This window comes from Triticum urartu, chromosome 4 (assembly GCF_003073215.2).
Source record: "Triticum urartu cultivar G1812 chromosome 4, Tu2.1, whole genome shotgun sequence".
Taxonomy (NCBI): domain Eukaryota; kingdom Viridiplantae; phylum Streptophyta; class Magnoliopsida; order Poales; family Poaceae; genus Triticum; species Triticum urartu.
Window position 1 is genome coordinate 587796070 of NC_053025.1, and position 19618 is coordinate 587815687.

Here is a 19618-nt window from a genome sequence, read left to right on the forward strand (position 1 = left end):
AATGTACGCAGTTCAGCAAAGTTTTTCAAGGTTAAGCCGGAGTGTTAAAATACTTTAAAGACAATTTTAAATTCTAAAGTGCCGATTCATTACTGATCAAAATGAACCGGTCCTTGGGGACTATGGGTGAAGTTTTGTTCTATCAGTACACGGCAAAGCTTCAGAGATAAAATGTTTCGGCTTATATTCTAAGTCTATAGGTCATTTCGTTTCTCTTATAATCTGAAGACTTGGAGGCTGACGGAATATTGGTAAACCAGAAATAACATACCTCATACTTCAACTGAAGCTGCTTGGCCATCTCAATCTCAGACTCACGACTGGAGTGTACATGACTAAGATAGCCAGATAAGATATCACTGACATTGAGATGGTCATAATTGGCGATATCAAAGCGAACCTTCTGCCGCTCCAAGGCTTCTTGCTTTGCTGTGCACCGAGCCAACACCGTGGGATTCCCCGGCTCAACAAAGCGGCTCCCAATAATTTGAACGTCTGGAGCATGTGGAGACGGCGGGTCAGTTGAACTTGATGGTCCGACTGTGGAAGGATTCATGGTAGCTTGGTCAAGGGATGGCTCCAAAGGATTCGCTTCATGGCTAATAGGCGGGTCTTCTGGGGTGGCAGTTAGTGGATAAGGCGGCCTAGCCAGCTTAGACATTGGTACTGGCGGGTCTTCCGCCGGCTTTGTTACCTTCGCTTTCCTGGATCTCACCTGGCCACTAAAGAAAAAATATATATACATTAGAGGACAGTCAACATCAAAGATACAATTGACCAGTCCGGAAGAGAAGAAGATTTTTTGATTACCCAGGGGCAGTCTTGAATGCCGGGAATTGTGTTTGAGAAGAGTCGCCTGAAGAGCGAGACACCTCCTAAAAAGGTAAATAAAGGAGTTTAAAAGGAATACAATGAGAAGGATTCATTAAAACAAGTTAAAGACAGTAAAAGTAAACCTCGTTCGGGCGTTTTTGAGGGGTTTGTTGAAGATCAACAGCCGGTTCATCTTCAATCTCAGCTTCACGGCGGCTTTTGTGCTGCTGCTTTTTCAAATGAAAGTTGGGATCCAGGTGAGCTAAAGGGTTAGAAAACCTTACTTTACGGATCACTCGTCGAACTTTGTGTCTTGATAAGGGCTCTGAGTCGGAGGAAATGATAGTTACCTCTGCTTCCCCGGCCTGACTGGCCCTAGTGTCATCCTGGTAAGGATTAGTGTCAATAAGATTGTTAAAAAATTGGCCAAGGGAATCAAGGGCTACCTCCGAGTCAGACGAATCATCAAGCTTCATTAAATCTTCAGCAGTTGTTTTCTTCTTTTTCTTTGATTTCTGGGTCGTCTTCTTGGTGTTCATAGCGGCGGCTTTCGCCTTCTTGGCAGCTTCGTGGTCATATTTCACCTTCCAGAAGTCAGAATTGGCCTGTAAAGACAAGAAGAAAGATCAGTATTAAGTACTGATAGCTGGGAAAACACAAAGAAAAAGAGATATACTTACTTCTGGCACCGGATTAATCTTGTAGAAGGGACTTAACCCAACAATACTACAATCTTCGTACTTCCCATTTACCAAAAGGGTTGACATCAAAACAATGTCTTCTTCGATGAGTTCAACTGGACTGTGATGAAGAGGGTGGTCTGGGCTTCCGTCATATTCATACATCAATTGAGTTCGACGACTTAATGGGATAACCCGCGATGAGATCCAGCAACGGGTCAGATCTACTCCGGTTAGACCATTACCCAAGAAGCCATTGATTCTTCTAATGGAGGGAAGAAGCTTCCTACACTCAGTGATGGTAAGCTTATCCAGAAGGGTGAACTTGGAGTCAAGACGACTAGGGCGGTAACCCGGCAGAGGCTTCTCGTTTGCTGGAGAAGTATCCTGACAATAAAACCAAGTTTGGTTCCAGTCTTTTGGGTGGCTCGGTAATTCAATGAGAGGAAAAATAGCACCCTGACGGCGCTGAATCGAGATGCCTCCAAGTTCTAAGCTAGAACCGTTGGTGCATTCATTCTGGCGATTCAGATAAAAGTACTCTCTAAACAGCTCTACAGTGGGCTCTTGCTGAAGATATGCCTCACAGAGCACTTGGAAGTTACAAATATTGGAAATAGAGTTGGGTCCAAGGTCCTGAGGATGGAGTTTGAAAAAATGAAGGACCTCTCTAAAGAATTTTGAACCGGGTGGTGAAAATCCACGGTTCATGTGGTCAGTGAAGATAATCACTTCTCCGTCTTTTGGATTGGGAAGTTCTTCCTCCGGGTCAGGAGCACGATAAGACATGACATTCTTTGAAGGAAGAAACCCAACGATGAAGAACTCTTTTAACTGTTGCTCAGTTACGGATGAAGGGACCCAGTTACAGACGGTGGGTGACTTCGACGGCATGATGTGCAACGAACTGAAAAATAAATAATAATATGCCGGTTCAGTCTATGCTCAATTATAAAGCAAGTAATGGCGGTTTAACTAAGGGCTAATGACATATAAGGAAAAGAAAGCCGGAGTGGTAAGCCGCCATGACTACAGATTTTCTCAGAAGGCAGAATTCAGTTAAGTGTTGGCATAAACAAGTTTCACCAAGTTATTATTATCATTTTGGTTCAAAGGGATGTTTCAAAAAGGGAAATATTCTAGACCTAAAAACATAGTACAGAGGAGTTCGTCAACTATAATGAAGCATCTATACAGGCAAAAGGGATCTACTAATATAAAAAACGAATGCCAAACAGCTACCGCGCGAGTTATATCTCTTTTCTGGATCAAAAGAAGTTGCGGAGAAGATCTACAAGATGGCCCGTGATGAACAGATGAAGAACACTGAAGAACTCGTAAACCTAGAAACACATCTAGGTGCGTGAGAGAGAAGAAAGCTTACAAGAAGCAGGCCTGCCGCGAAGAGTCGCCGCGTTCTCTGGACGAACTCAGGGTGATGACGAAGCTTGACGACGACGATGAGAGTTCCGGCGACGGCGGAGCTAAAGCAGCGACGGAGGTTGCGAGAGGAAGAAGATGAGGAAGAAAGGAGAATGAGAAAGACCTAAGTTATGCCTATTTATAAGGGAATGCGCGAACAGGCGGGCACGAAAATCAAGGAGACCCAGTAATGATTATCCAACTAAATAGACGCCTCGATTCCCGGAAGGCATTAAAAATGAAAGATCCATTGGAAGATGATGTCATGAAAGTTTTTTGTGTTTTAAAAAGATGATGTCACTACGGGTTAAGGAAGTTTTCAGACAAAGGATGGATTCTGCCTAAGTATTGAAGATTGACAAAGAACAAAGTTCAAAGTGAACCTGGGGCCTAATGTTGGGGATATTACTATCAGCTAAAACCCGCCCAGGAGGGGCCGGGTCAGCCTTAATGGTGGGTTACACAAGAAGCCCAATATACAATCAAGATGATACTTTATTAGTATATATACAAAGCCCAAAGGCTTCGAGCCGGCTTAAGGCCCGTTATTGTAAACCGCCATATGGGCGGAAAGACTTGTAAAGAAAGGCATGTAAAGGAAGTCACCGAGCCGGATACGATTATGAGACGGCCGGGACTCTGTAAGCCACCAGGCGTCAACCTGTGTATATAAGGGGGGCGACCCGGTGGCGGCTTAGGGCAAGAAACAATCAAGTCGATCACCAAGCCGACGAGTTGAGCCTCTTGGAGATCGAAACCTCAGCAATACCAATCCCAACTAGACATAGGCTTTTACCTTCATCATAAGGGGACGAACTAGTATAAAATCCTCTCTCGTGTCCTTTGTCCCGATTAACCCCTTTAAGCTTCCTAGTGTGATGGCCCTACGACTAAGTCCTTGCTCTAGGACATCTGTCGTGTCAACTCCATGACAGGCACCATTAATGGAGACCTTGGGAGAGAGTTGGACGACAGATGGAGGTCAAATGGCTCGGACGCCTCCCGTACTCAAATAGCTACCCTACACGGCGCCTCCTAGCTAACAAAAAAAGGGGGCGCGTGGCGGCACACAAATGGTAAATAGAACGCCCACGGTTTCAATAATACTTGTGTTTCCGATTGTAACGTGATAGCACTTGTTCCAAAATGACTTTGTTGATTGTTAATGTGTGCGCCTTCGCAAATCGAACAACAAAATTATGACAACATGTTCGTGCCATGTCATGACACCAAGCCAAGTTTCATGATTTTCATGCATGTTTCGGATTTATAGGAATTAAAAAACCAAGTTTCTCAATGTTTCCCGCCGAGGCATGATGCACAGATGTTTTAATTTCATTCCCATTTCTGGCATGGGAATTAGAAATTTACCCGAGGACACACATGTGATTTTTCAACCAACTCTGGTGCACTGGAGCATGCGCTTGAATTTAAAATTTGAATTATGCACACAAAGGTGACACGTTCCCTCTTAGAACCACGAGCCTTCTTGAGAGAAGCTCTGGTTTGCAAGAAACTTATACCAAAACTTGTTCCTATTCTGCAATTTTTTTTACCACAGCATGGTAGTACCATGACATGACACCATGCCAAGTGTCATGATTTCTAGGTGCGTTTTGGATTTACAAGAATTTTAAAATCAAGCTTCCCAATGTTCTCGGCCGAACCACGATGCCCAGATGTTTGAATTTCATTCCCAATTCTTGCATGGGACCTAGAAATTCACTCGAGGACACACATGTGATTTTTCAATCAACTTTGGTGCACGGGAGCATGTTCTTGTAGTTCAAATTTGAATTATGCACATTAAATGACCAGAAACTCAATTAATGTATAAAAAGGCCAAACGAACTTGGAATAATTCCAAAATTTAACAGGGCACTCATATAGTTCTATGTTGCCTCTGTAAAGAAAATTTGGGGCGAGGCAGCGTATATTGTTTCGCACACAAAGCTATAAAGAAATAAAGAAATTAGCATACCTATTTAATTCTTGGGTTCTTATTATTTATGCCACTAGTTGTGCATCACTACTCAGTTTTGCCATTAGAAGTTACAGCTACTAAAAAATGCCATCGATCCATGAGATGCCTGCTCAAAAATGCAATTAGATATCTAAAAAATGCCATCATTAAGTTAGATGTTTGCTCAGAAATGCCATTGGACATTGTTATTTTCATGTCAAACCCGTTGACCATGTTACATGACAAAAATAAGCCGATTCTAACAATGATAAGTTAATGGTGTCCAGCCCTCAAATAAAACTAAGCACCCTAGAATTCTTTGACAAAACTAGGCACCCTGAAATTCTTTGACAACTAAACTGCTGGATATATGATGTTGGCCATATATATTGTATGTATATAATGTGAGGAAACGAGTGGTAGTACTATACCAACTAAAAGATGAAATGTACTAAATATAACGAGAAGAAACATAACATAGTTCTACTGGGGGCTCAACACAACACATCCCTCAAATAAAACTAAGCACACCAAAAATTAAACTAAGCAACTAATCCAGTAGACACTGCATTAGAACCACCATGAGCAACAACACTGCCACCTTACTCGGAGTCCTCATCCACGTCCTCGACTTCGTCCTTGTCCCTCTTCCTCTTGGGCGATACTTCTTTGTCTGAACCGCACAATTGGCTCTTGCTCTTCATCCAACCCTTGTAGATATTGAAACAAAGGTAGCCATCCATTGTAGCGTAGTGGATGTGGTCTATATCTAGTACAGTCCACTGCCATGCACGATGAAACGTGTGCGGAGGTTTCTTCAGTTCACCGTACAAAGGATGAACCTGGCTCCTGCCAGGGTCAGCGTTGAAGGCTGATCAAGGGAGGGAACCAGCCCTTCCTTCTGGAGGTCGAAGGGGTTGCCTACAACGAGGCCTATCCGACCCAGGATTTCCTTGTCGTTCCTAAAGTCTACAGTAACGAATTTGACTCGGTCGCCCTTGAGGAACTTCTTAAATTCCTCACGCTCAACGTCGGCATGGCACATGTGGCAGACCAAGCATAAGTCATGCACGCAAACCTGGATCACGGCGGGCTTCTTCTTCTGTGCCTCCTTTAGATTTTTCTGGCTTCCCAGGACTATGGTGTACTCAACATCTAGCCCAGCGACCCACTCATCATTTGAGTTTTCGAACATGCGTTTGAAGAGAGCAAGGCATTCTTTCACCATTGCGGAAGAACGGGTGTAGATGACGTCGAACTCATCGCCGGTGATGGTTCTAACCTTGTACTCACCGCCGATCAGGGAGATTTGGGATGCCATGGATTTGGGAGGAGGGTTAGGATTAGTGGAACTGCCGTAATGTGAAAGGGCGGGACGACTAGGAGCGGTTTATCGATTGTAAAAATGTCGAGTGGGGGGCGCTTGCGAATGGCAGGGTAGTGGCTTTCTTGGTGGATAAATGGATTCATGCACAGTACTATGGGGCCCAATTAGATGTCATGTCTACTCGATGCCCAATTAAATGGCTTTCGATGTCATGTCAAGCGTCGGGAAAATTACAGGTGATACGAAGCTTTCCATTCTCCCATGATACGGGCTTCCAAGAGCCCTTGGATCTGAGATCGAATGGTTGCATGGCGTGATTCTAGACCTATGGGTGAATATCCTATCCTAGAGGGTTATTCTGCAATTTTTCAGCAACTTAGCATGCGACCGTTCGATCTCAGATCCAAGGGCTGCCAGCAGCCCGTATCATGGTCGCGCCTACCACGACAGTCGCCTCGCTCGCGCGGTCGCGCCCTTGGAGATTTAACACAGTGCGTTAGGGTATCTGATGTTGGCATGTCATACATAGCCATCACTTAGTCACTCATACAACAAGGTTAGCTATAAGGTTGGCTATAAGAGTATTTTTTTGTTTACTTCTCTCTATCTATTTCTTTGTAGTATTTATTGCATTTGCCAAGGAGTGACCTCTTCCAATGAAATGGTGCTTAGATGAGGTGCTATGGGCATTAAATGGCTTAGCAACTCAAGTCCCCAATGCATAGGTGCTTAGTTTTTTGTTGCCAAGTTTGCTTCATCTAGATACACGCGCTTATCACCATTTCTTCCCAGGGTCACCAAACTAGTCTCTCGCTTCTTAATTAACTTGCCACATCAGACTTTATACCTATGTGGCAGGCTTAGCGCCTGTAGGATCAAGTAAAATAGTGGGCTATAAGCCCGCTTTACATAGCATTTTTGCATATGTGAGGGGAAATAGGCAAGGAAAAAGTGGAGGAGTGGGCTCTTAAGCAAGAGCCAGTCTCTACATGGTGGAGCATCAGGAGAGGCACCTGTACGGAGGTGGTCAGGAATCGGGAGACTCACGCCGGTCGTAGCGCCGCAGTTAAAATGATAATGGCAAGTCAAATCACCGGGCCCCACCTTTCTAGAAGTAACTCACTGTCAAATCACACAGCCCTACGTTTGCAGCAGCCTACTCCCTCATCTTCTCGCGTCTCTGTCGAACCGACTAGGCAAAACTGCCCCGCCTACCACGCGAGAAAAGCCCCGCCCTCGACTTTTAAATAATACAGTATACTAATTTTGTATCCATGGATTGTGCCATGGAGAAAAGCCTCAAGAAAACGGTGATACACATGTATGGAGTATACAGCATGCCCATCGCGTTAGCGTCTCACCCCAGACGGCCGGTCGGTCTGGCACGCCGCTCTCTGAATGGAACACGCGTCATATTGCGTTTGCACACACATGTGGGACTGCAATTGAGAACCGACCATAGGCACACTCCCCGGCCCCGCAAGTCGGGTGAGTTAATAGAAGAGAGAGATGAGCGATAGTACTACTAGAGAAGTGTTGTAGGAGTACATACATTGGTACCTGGACGATCCCTGCAAGACACGGAAGATCAGTTCATCCATGCATGTGACCAGACTCCAGCAGACATGCCTGGATTGGCTATCGTCTACATATCATGCAGGCTGTGTTGTACAAGGCTGTAGTTCTGGTGAGAAATCTAAAAAAAGGTTTCTTATCATCTCGCAAAATTAGGTGTCATGTGCTTCGGATCACTGCGAGGGTTAAACAGCGACAACTGAGTTGGGCTAGTCATTGGGGGCACATGCAGGAAGACTACTCTGCTGCCATCTAGGTCAAGCCGACTATGTTAATTAGGACATCTATCGACGAACCCCTTTTCTATGAGTTTATCTTTAATTTGAGCTTTGATCCTCGTCTAGTTTGTCCGTCGGGATTCATCTTGTCTCCTTTGGGCAGTGAGATTATGATTTCTTGTCATGTGGCATTTTTTTGTGTTATATGTTATAATCCGGTGCTACAGATCAAAATGACGGCAACTGCGCCTCCGGGGCACGTGCATGAAGAATTCTCGACAGTCATTGCCGAGGTCAAGCCGGCTCTGGCCGGTAGACAAAAGAAAACTAGTACTCCACTATATAGGCAGGAGCCTCCGCGCTTGCTTGCTAGTGTTGCTCTCTTCACACTGTCTCGTCCTCTCCAGATCTAAACACGACAATGGTGGCCACACACACTCTCTCTCTCTACTCATCGCTGGTCACAGATCTAGCCGGATCCTCTCCACCAGGGAAGGTGAGAAGGTGCAACATTCACGCGGTCGTCCTCGGCGACGGCTCTTACCCACTGCCGACGTGTCCCGATCAGCGTGCCTTGCCGTTCTCTCCCAAGCATCGCTGGAGAGGGAGGGCCTCCCACCCTTTCTTCCTCACTGCCGTAGTGTGGGAAGATCCGGCCTCCCGCCGCCCACCTAGCGACATCCTGGCGACCCTCAAGTATAACTTCCTTCGAAACCGGCCTTGCTCTACTTCCCGAGCTCCTGACGTCGCTGCATTTGTATCTTTTACTATTTCTCAGGCCCCCTCGTAGATAGGATCGATCGGCTGTTTGAAAACCACTTAATTTTTTACTGTTAAGAGGTAAAACTAGTTCATGAACTCGAATCTAGTAGTACTTGGTAAAAAAAAGGAAGAAGGGGGGGGGGGGGGGGGGAAGATTTGTTACCTGAATCTAGGACTTGGTCGAAAGAGGAAATAATGGGGGCGAAAAGTAGCAGAGACTGGCTATCCAACTGGTCTCTAGGTCTAATAGGGAAATAAAGCGAACGCAGTACAAACTCAATATAAACCGAACAAAAATGGGAGCCTAACACAATATAAGGTGGCTATATACCGAACAAAAATGGGACCAACCCAGATATCCTCTTCTGATGTTTGTTGCCCTGAGCCGCTCTTATGTAATGCCACTGGTAAAATGTAGCAGTCGCACTGTTAAAAGTAAGGACACGTTAAACCAATGTTGTTTACAATGTAATGCCTCCAGTAATATGAATCAATGGCACTTTTTTCATGTCCTGCTAAATTTCCCATTAAGATAAGTTGCTTCTTTTCATTAGAGATGCAACTGTCCTGGTCCGCCTACTCTCCTGTGCCCAAATACCGACTCTGTAGCAGTTGTTAATGTAATGTTGCTAGTAAAATAAAGCAATGGCAACATTAAAGTAATGTCGTATTTAGCAGTTGTCATAGTTAATCCTAATGCCCACACTAATATCTAGCAATGCTGCTAGAAATTTCTACTGTCCTTGTATGATTGCCATTCAGATAAGGAACATGCTTTTTTTCGTTTGATGCATGTTTCATCACTTGTTAGTCACCCTCCTTTCCACCTTTTTTGTGCAAACAGAGATATACATTTCACGCTTGATCTTAGTTGAACAGCACAAATGATATCCAAATTATAGTTGAACATTCCAGGAGCTTCAAGACCAACCTTGATGTTGCTCAATTTTATTGCAACTAATGAAGAAGAAGCTCTGTGGGTTTCGTTTTCTGATGGAAATGGAACTGGGGCTAGAGCCCTTTTCTTAACAAAAGAAGAAGAAGAAGCTGCTATCTCATGGGACATTGCTTCATTTTAGGTGAACTGCACCAAAAGGTCCCATGAATTGAATCATCCATGTTGGTGACTGGTGTCATCCCTTCTACGATGGCATTGACTACAGATATGGTTCCCATCACGAGATATGTTCCTTTTTGGTCTATCCGTTTGCCAAAGATCCTGCATGTTGATCCTGCTCTTGTGCTACTGTTTTGGCACTGCCATGATAAAGCAGTAATGTTATTATTTTGCACCTTAATCTAGTGGCACTATTAATTTGAGGCAATGTTTTTGCACTGCTAGTGCCACTGTTTTTTTTAATATATTGAAAGAGGGGGTTCCCTCCGATTTCATTAAAGAAACCCAACCATAGAGAACCATTATCCGACAACATCTTAGTGCAAATCGGCAGTTATGCAACTACTACTAGAACGGACTGAGTACTAGCAGGAGACAAGTTCGCCACATAAGCTAGGCAGGTAGGGGGACGTAGCACCAGCTCGACCAAGTTTGGATTACAACCCAAATGCTGCCATAGAAACATCAGGGGGAAGATAGGGACTGAAAGAGCCAGCTTCAGCATCCCAGTCTAAGCACCCCCGGCCTTCATCCTTGCGACGCATGGTACACCTCGTTTGCCACATGTTCGATCCTAGTGTCACTGATAAAATGAAGTAATAATATAGTTAAAATAGAGCAAGTGTCCTCTCTATCATTTCATTTCCAATGTATAAAGAAATTGCTTCTCTTTGTTAATGTATGTTTCATCAACTAGTCCCGTTGTTAATGTTTAAGCGTTTCTACAAACTGGGGTTCTTAACTTTAGTTGATCTGCACAAAATAGAGATTTGAATGTCTCGAGGCCCCTCCTTGTACTACCGCTATACACTGATGTTCATCACTGGCAGAAGGTGTATCGGGGAGACTTGGGACGATTTCCAGTATGAGGCGTGGCGTACCGTATGAGGCGTCGCAGGGCCCATCTCCCCCTCGCAGCATGGCATACTATGATACTATCGCAATATTTTCTTGTATTTATTTTGCGTGTTTCATCAACTAGTGCCATTATAATGTAATCACGCTTTTTCATTATCTGTGCAAACAGGGTTATTTAGCTGCATTTTGGTGGAACTGCACAAATGTACGGATGGAAACGGCATATATGCAGAGTGCGAGGTGTGCCAAGTAAAAATTACCGACACCAACCATGTCTTATCGAGTATCTTTTCGATTCACCGAGTGACATCTTGTTTATGGTCGATTGAATTTCCTTTGATCATTGTCCTTTCAGGCCCTCATCGACATGTACCCAATGCCCAACGGAGTGCAGGACCAAGAGGCTGAGGAAGAAGGGAGCGGTGGCGAGAGCGGCGAGGAGCATTCGGAGGCCGAGGAAGACGAGGAGAGCGACGAATCGACTGGTGACGAAGAAGTCGACTCGCCTCCTCGCAGGGAGAGGAGATCCAAACAAGCCCACGACCCAGCGAGTGCTCCGGACTTAGTGGCCGCGCTGACTGGTCAGACTTCGAAGCGTCCTAGGACGTCTTCCCCAACGCCGGCTGAAAAGGCTCCAAAGCAGCCCAAAGTTGCGCCGCCTCTAGCGCCGAAAGCCAGCTCTTCCAAACTGCCAAAAGCTTTGCCCAGGATCAAAGTGACCGTTCCTACTATCTCCGGGTAACCATCTGACTTGTCTTTTTCGTCGACTTGATTAACCAGACGTAACCGACTGAATACGGGTCTTTGCAGTGCTGCTACGTCAGGAACGTCTTCTTTCCAGTACCGGGACGAGGAAATTGAAGATGATGTAACCTCCAACCCAGGTATAAACTCTTGTGATCTTGTTCTGGATTCTTTGGTCGACTACATTTGTGTGGTTCACTTGGGGTCGAATGATCTGCCTTGCAGCTCCACCCAACATCATTGATCTTCCAGATAACGATGAAGATGTGGCTCCTAAGCCCAGGAAGAGCAAGAAGGTAGTAGCTGACAGGGTGGCTCGGCAAGAACCAACTCCAACACCTACTGTCCATCAAGCTGAAGACGCGGGAAGGGCCTCTGTGACATTCGCTGCACCCTTGTCGAGTGGGCCTCCCGCACCGTCGACTGCACCTGTGGTTCCTTCAACTGTCCAACTCCATGCCACAGAGCTCCAAACCACCGCACCTGGGTCGTCTGCACACTTTTTCACCAGCTACCCCGTCCCGGACAACCAGTCGGAAGTGGCTGCGGAAGCCATTCGACAGGCTGACATGATGATGGATCGGGTGAAGACGGTGCACGAGAACAGCTAGGCTGCCTACGACGCCAGTGCCGCCCTTCGGGCCAATGTCCAGGTGAGTAAACTTTCCGACTGTTTTTGTTCTTGAAAAATCGTCTTCTGCATGATCTCATGTTGTTTGCATTGAATTAGAGCACCCACTGGGTGTTTTGTTGTTTTTGGTAGTTTCGCTCTTCCACTCGGTCTGGGCGAGTGGGATCAGAACCAGTGGGGGCACGCTAAGTGCACCCACTGGGTGTAGTCCCCGAGACCACGGTCACCTGCTGGCAGTCGACTGGGGTCTGAGTTCTTCGTTCTTTTCTTTCTACTCCTTACACTTGACTCCGGCGGGCCGGTCGAGTAAGATCCAAACCGGTGGGGGCACGCCATGTGCACCCACTGGGTGTAGTCCCCGAGATCGCAGTCGACTGCTGGCAGTCGACTGGGGTCTTAACAGCTTGCTGCCCCCTTTTTTTAACCTGGTCCGGGCGGACCGGACGAGTTGAGTCTTAGTCAGCGGGGGCACGCCAAGTGCACCCGCTGGGTGTAGCCCTTGAGACCGCAGTCGACTGTGTGCAGTCGACTGGGGTCTAAATGGGCTTCTTTAGGTTTTATTCACTCGGATGTGAACCACCTTTGATCCTATTGATTGATTTGTCTTTTGCCTTCTGCAAAAGTCTTGTACTCTTATTTCCAAGTTTGCTGAACTCGAGGAGAAGCAGAGGCAACTCAACTTAGACTTGGAATTGGCTCAGCAAAATCTGAAAAAAGCTCAAGACGAGGCCGCTGGTATGGAAGGTAACTGATTGTCGACTGACTCTCAATATATCTCTTTGATCTCTTCTTTGACTCGATTGCTTCTTTTGCAGAGAAAATGAAGTTGGCTCTGGAGAAGAAAGACTTAGACCTCGCTGCCGCGCAGAAAGTAGCCCAAGACAAAACTTCTCTCACAGACAAGAAGCTTGCTTCAATCGGAACGCTTGAAGGAGAGGTGAACAAACTGAAATCTTGTCTTAATGAAGCTAACCGCGAAGTGACCAGTCTCAAGAAGGACAAGGTCGTCCTGAATGAAAAGTTGGAGTCTGCAATCCGCAAGAGGAATGACACAGAAGCTTATCTAAGGACTCTCACCAAGAAGCTTTATCTCGCGCTGGAAGGTATTTCCCTTAATCCGACTGTGTTGATGCTTGCGACCGGATCTTGCTCGGTCGATTGACTAACTTTTGGCTGCAGAACTCTACCAAGACTTCGACGAAGAAACTAGAAGGGTCGAGACGGGTCTGGACCCTATCGCTTCCCCAGTCTGCGACGAAACTGTGATGAACGTGCTCCGACTGGAGTCCCGTATCACCAGCGCCACAAGCTACCTCGCACGCCTGAAGGAGGTTGTCTCTCGAATCGACTCATCGCTTTGGCCGGGGGCGACGCTTAAGAATGACCTGGAATCCTTGATGACTCGACTGAACGAGATCCCTGACCAAGTGCAAGAATGGAAGAAATCCTCTGCCCGGTGCGGTGCTGACGTTGAGCTATCCTTGGTGCGAGTCCATTGCAAGAAGGCTCGTGAAGATAAGCTGGCTGCGATCAAAGTCGCTAACACAAAAAAGCATGACTTCCAGTCCTTCATGGAGACTTTCATCGACGCTGCCACTCGGATTGCTGATGGGATCGACCTGGACTCATTTGTGGAGCCTGCCAGCCCTCTTCCGGCCAAGTGAACAGACTCATGAAACCTGAATACGCTTTAAATTTGCCTCGGAATGCCGAGTGATTGCTGTAACCATTGAACTCCTTCGGGCTTGATGCCCGAGTACTTTTGATTTGCTGCTCGGAATCTTTAGGATTTATCTGAATTTGGTTTATTTCTGAATGTGCTTGTGTTTGTCCTCGAATGGACTTTACTCACTGCTTTGAATAGTCTTTGCGCTGGAGACGCAGCAGCTCCGAAGGAGAAGGTTGCAGTTGACCTGCACCTCGTCATCCTTGCGGATAGGGATGGACTGGATGTTGTATTTGTGCCGCAGCTCCGAAGGAGAAGGTTGCAGTCGACCTGCACCTCGTCGTCCTTGCGGGTAGGGATGGACCGGACGTTGTACTTGTGCCGTAGCTCCGAAGGAGAAGGTTGCAGTCGACCTGCACCTCGTCATCCTTGTGGATAGGGATGGACCAGACGTTGTATTTGTGCCGCAGCTCCGAAGGAGAAGGTTGCAGTCGACCTGCACCTCGTCATCCTTGCGGATTGGGATATGTTTCAAACTTAGGTGAGTACTGGACTGCAGCTAAGTCTCCTAGTGAGAGAACTTAGGCGAGTGCTGGACTGCAGCTAAGCCCCCGAGTGGGAGGGTTGCTCTCCACTCGGTAGGATTTTTTCAAACTTAGGCGAGTACTGGACTGCAGCTAAGTCTCCTAGTGGGAGGACTTAGGCGAGTGCTGGACTGCAGCTAAGCCCCCGAGTGGGAGGGTCGCTCTCCACTCGGTAGGATTTTTTCAAACTTAGGCGAGTGATGGACTGCAGCTAAGCCTCCTAGTGAGAGAACTTAGGCGAGTGCTGGACTGCAGCTAAGCCCCCGAGTGGGAGGGTTACTCTCCACTCGGTAGGATTTTTTTAAACTTGGGCGAGTACTGGACTACAGCTAAGTCTCCTAGTGGGAGGACTTACGCGAGTGCTGGACTGCAGCTAAGCCCCCGAGTGGGAGGGTCGCTCTCCACTCGGTAGGATTTTTCAAACTTAGGCGAGTACTGGACTGCAGCTAAGTCTCCTAGTGGGAGGACTTAGGCGAGTGCTGGATTGCAGCTAAGCCCCCGAGTGGGAGGATTGCTCTCCACTCGGTAGGATTTTTTCAAACTTAGGCTAGTACCGGACTGCAGCTAAGCCTCCTAGTGAGAGAACTTAGGCGAGTGCTGGACTGCAGCTAAGCCCCCGAGTGGGAGGGTTGCTCTCCACTCGGTAGGGTTTTTTCAAACTTAGGCTAGTACCGGACTGCAGCTCAACCTCCTAGTGAGAGAACTTAGGCGAGTGCTGGACTGCAGCTAAGCCCCCGAGTGGGAGGGTTGCTGTCCACTCGGTAGGATTTTTTCAAACTTAGGCTAGTACCGGACTGCAGCTAAGCCTCCTAGAGAGAGAACTTAGGCGAGTGCTAGACTGCAGCTAAGCCCCCGAGTGGGAGGGTTTCTCTCCACTCGGTAGGATTTTTTCAAACTTAGGCTAGTACCGGACTGCAGCTAAGCCTCCTAGTGAGAGAACTTAGGCGAGTGTTGGACTATAGCTAAGCCCCCGAGTGGGAGGGTTGCTCTCCACTCGGTAGGATTTTTTCAAACTTAGGCGAGTACCGGACTGCAACTAAGTCTCCTAGTGAGAGAACTTAGGCGAGTGCTGGACTGTAGCTAAGCCCCCGAGTGGGAGGATTGCTCTCCACTCGGTAGGAGTTTTTCGAACTTAGGCGAAACGGATTCGCGACTAAGGCCACCCACTGGGGGATTTCAGAAGTAAATAAGAACAACACAATCGAATGAGAGAACCATAAGCTCTTGTCTTTGATAAACGAATTACAAACGATGTTTCTCTTTACATTTTATTCGAACGAGTGCTTAAGTATAAAAGGGGCGGAGCAGCTCCGCGTTCCAAGCTCGTGGCTCGTCTTTCTGATGCTCAATACTGTAAAGATGGTATGCTCCCTTGTGGAGAACTTTGGTGATGATGAAGGGGCCCTCCCAAGTCGGAGAAATCTTGTGTGGTTTCTGTTGATCCACTCGAAGAACTAGGTCTCCTTCTTGAAAGGCTCGACCCCTCACATTTCTGGTGTGGAATCGACGCAAGTCTTGCTGGTAGATGGTCGATCGGATCAAGGCCATCTCTCTTTCCTCCTCCAAGAGATCGACCGAATCTTGCCGGGCCTGCTCTGCTTCCTCTTCAGAGAAGAGCTTGGCTTGGGGTGCCTTGTGGAGCAGGTCACTTGACAAAACTGCTTCGGCTCCGTAAACCAAAAAGAAAGGAGTTCGTCTGGTCGACCGATTAGGAGTTGTCCTCAAGCCCCACAGAACTGACGGAAGTTCATCAACCCAAGCGCCTACTGCGTGATTGAGATCATGCATCAGTCGGGGTTTCAATCCTTTGAGAATTAGGCCATTGGCTCTTTCTGCTTGTCCGTTTGACTGCGGGTGAGCGACCGAAGCATAGTCGACTCGAGTGCCCTGAGAGGTGCAGAAAGCTCTGAATTCATTGGAGTCGAAGTTCGACCCGTTGTTCGTGATGATGCTGTATGGGACTCCATATCTGAACGTCAATTCTCTGATAAAACTGACAGTGGTGCTAGCATCAAGGTTCTTGATAGGTTTAGCTTAGATCCATTTGGTAAACATGTCGACTGCAACGAGCACATGAGTGAAGCCGCTCCTGCCAGTTCTCAGTGGTCCAACCATATCCAGTCCCCAAACAGCAAAGGGCCAGATGAGGGGGGTGGTCTTCAGAGCAGACGCTGGCATGTGGGACATGTCGGAGTAAAACTGGCAGCCTTCACATCTGTCAACTATATCTTTCGCCATTTCATTTGCTCATGGCCAATAGAATCCAGCTCGGTATGCTTTAGCCATGATGGCCCGGGAGGTCGCATGATGACCACAGGTCCCCGAGTGGATGTCATTGAGGATCATTTGACCTTCTTATGGTGTTATGCATTTCTGACCGACTCCAGTCACGCTTTCCCTGAATAGCTACCCTCTTATCATAGTAAAGGCCTTGGATCGACGGACGATCTGTCGAGCCTCTTCTTCATCCTCTGGGAGTTCTTTCCTGAGGATGTACGCAATGTAGGGCACCGTCCAGTCGGGAGTAATGGTCATAACCTCCAGGATCAGGTCGACCACGACTGGGACCTCGACTTCAGTCGGATCTGTGGCGCTCTTAGGTTGCGGGGGCTCTTCAGTAAAAGGATCTTCCTGAACTGTCGGCGAGGGGATATGCTCCAAAAATACATTGCTGGGAATGGCTTCTCTCTTGGAACCTATCTTTGCCAAATCGTTGGCTGCTTGAATTTTCAGTCGGGGTATGTGGTGGAGTTCTAATCCCTCAAACTTCTTCTCGAGATTTCTCACTGTGTTGCAGTAACCAGTCATGGCTGGGCTTCTGACGTCCCACTCCTTCATCACTTGATTAACTACCAAATCTGAGTCGCCATAGACCATGAGGCGACGGACGCCGAGTGAAATGGCCATGCGCAACCCATACAGGAGTGCTTCATATTCTGCTTCGTTGTTGGAGGAATCAAAGTGAATCTGGAGGACATATCTGAGCCTATCTCCTCGGGGGGATACCGGAACTACTCCAGCACCAGAACCGTTCAGCATCTTGGATCCGTCAAAGAACATGGTCCAGTGTTCAGAGTGAACTTGAGTCGGCAGTTGCTGTTCGATCCACTCAGCGAGGAAATCTGCTATTGCTTGGGACTTGATAGCTTTCTTTGCCTCAAACTTGATATCCAGGGGAAGGAGTTCAATCGCCCATTTGGCCACTCGACCAGTTGCATGTTGTTGTGCAGAATCTCTGACAATGGAGCGTCGCTAATGACTGTAACAGAGTGATCTGAGAAATAGTGTGCAACCTTCTTCGTGGTCATGTAAATCCCATAGACAAGCTTCTGATAATGAGGATATCTCTGCTTTGACGGGGTCAGGACTTCAGAAATATAATAAACTGGGCGTTGAACCTTATAAGCTTTTCCTTCTTCTTCCCGCTCGACCGTAAGTATTGTACTGACGACTTGTCCAGTGGCTACTATATAAAGCAGTAGAGGCTCTTTGCTGATTGGAACAGCAAGCACTAGCTGGGTGGAAAGCGGGGCTTTTAGCTCTGCAAACGCTGCATCAGCTTCTAGGGTCCACTCGAACTTGTCTGATTTCTTCATCAGTCGGTAAAGAGTCAGCGCCTTTTCACCAAGGCAAGAAATGAATCGACTTAGGGAGGCCAAGCAACCAGTAAGCTTCTAGACATCGTGCAACACGCACATGGCGCTTCATTCGGAGTATAGCGCCTACTTTCTCTGGGTTAGCATCGATTCCTCGTTCAGAAACAAGAAAACCGAGTAACTTTCCTCTTGGAACTCCAAACGTGCACTTTGATGGATTGAGCTTGATATCATACCTTCTGAGGTTGGCAAAGCTTTCAGCAAGGTCAGTCAGTAGGTCGGAACCTTTACATGACTTGACCACAATGTCATCCATGTATGCTTCCACATTCCGACTGATCTGAGTGAGCAGGCACTTCTGAATCATCTGCATGAATGTGGCTCCGGCGTTTTTCAAACCGAATGACATTGTGACATAACAGAACCACCCAAACGGGGTGATAAATGTTGTCTTTATTTCATCGGGTCCATACAAACGGATCTGGTGGTACTCGGAGTAGGCATCCAAAAAGGACAAACGCTCGCACCCTGCAGTCAAGTCGACTATCTGGTCGATGCGAGGGAGAGGAAAGTGATCTTTCGGGCAGGCCCGATTGATATGCTTGAAATCGATGCACATGCGAAGTGAGTCGTCTTTCTTTGGGACCATGACAACATTGGCTAACCACTCGGAGTGGTAAATCTCTCGGATAAACTCAGCTGCCAAAAGCCGAGCCACCTCTTCCCTGATTGCCTTTCTTTTCTGGACGGCGGACCGTCGAAGATGTTCTTTGACTGGTTTCACCTTCGGGTCGACTCGCAAATGATGCTCAGCCAGTTCCCTGGGAACACCCGGCATGTTAGAAGGCTTCCATGCAAAGATGTCCCAGTTCTCACGGAGGGACTGGATGAGCGCTTCTTCCTATTTGGAGTCGAGTGAGGTTGAAATGTGAGTCGGAGAAGCACTGGGATCTGCCGGGTGAATATGAATCGACTTCGTTTCACCAGACGACTGGAATGTTCAATCTGTGGCTGGTTTCTTGGCTCGCAGCAAGTCACTCGGATCTGCATTTTTCTGGTATTCTTGCAATTCTACTACGGCCATCTAGGCATCGGCGATCTTTGAGCCCTTCTGGAAGCACTCTTCTGCCTTGTTCCGATTACCAGAGATAGTAATCACTCCTCTGGGACCTTGCATCTTCAGTTTGAGGTACACGTAACATGGTCGAACCATAAATCGTGCATAAGCTGGCCTGCCTAGAATTGCATGATAAGCACTCTGAAAATCCACAACTTCAAACGTCAACTTTTCTTTGCGGTAATTTTTGGAATCCAAAAACCACGTCGAGTGCAATCTGACCGAGGGATGCAGCCTTCTTGCCTGGAATGACCCCATGGAAACTCATATGGCTTTCACTGAGCCTGGACATCGGAATGCCCATTCCTTTCAACGTTTCTTCATACAGTATGTTCAGGCCACTGCCTCCATCCGTCAGGACCTTTGTCAGTCGAGTGCCTTCGACTACCGGGTCGACTACAAGTGCTTGCCTCCCAGGGGTGGCAATGTGCGCTGGATGATCAGACTGGTCAAATGTAATGGTATTCTGTGACCACTTCAAGTAACTGGGTGTCGCCGGAGCGACCATGTTCACTTCCCTGTTGATAACTTTCAATTGACTTTTG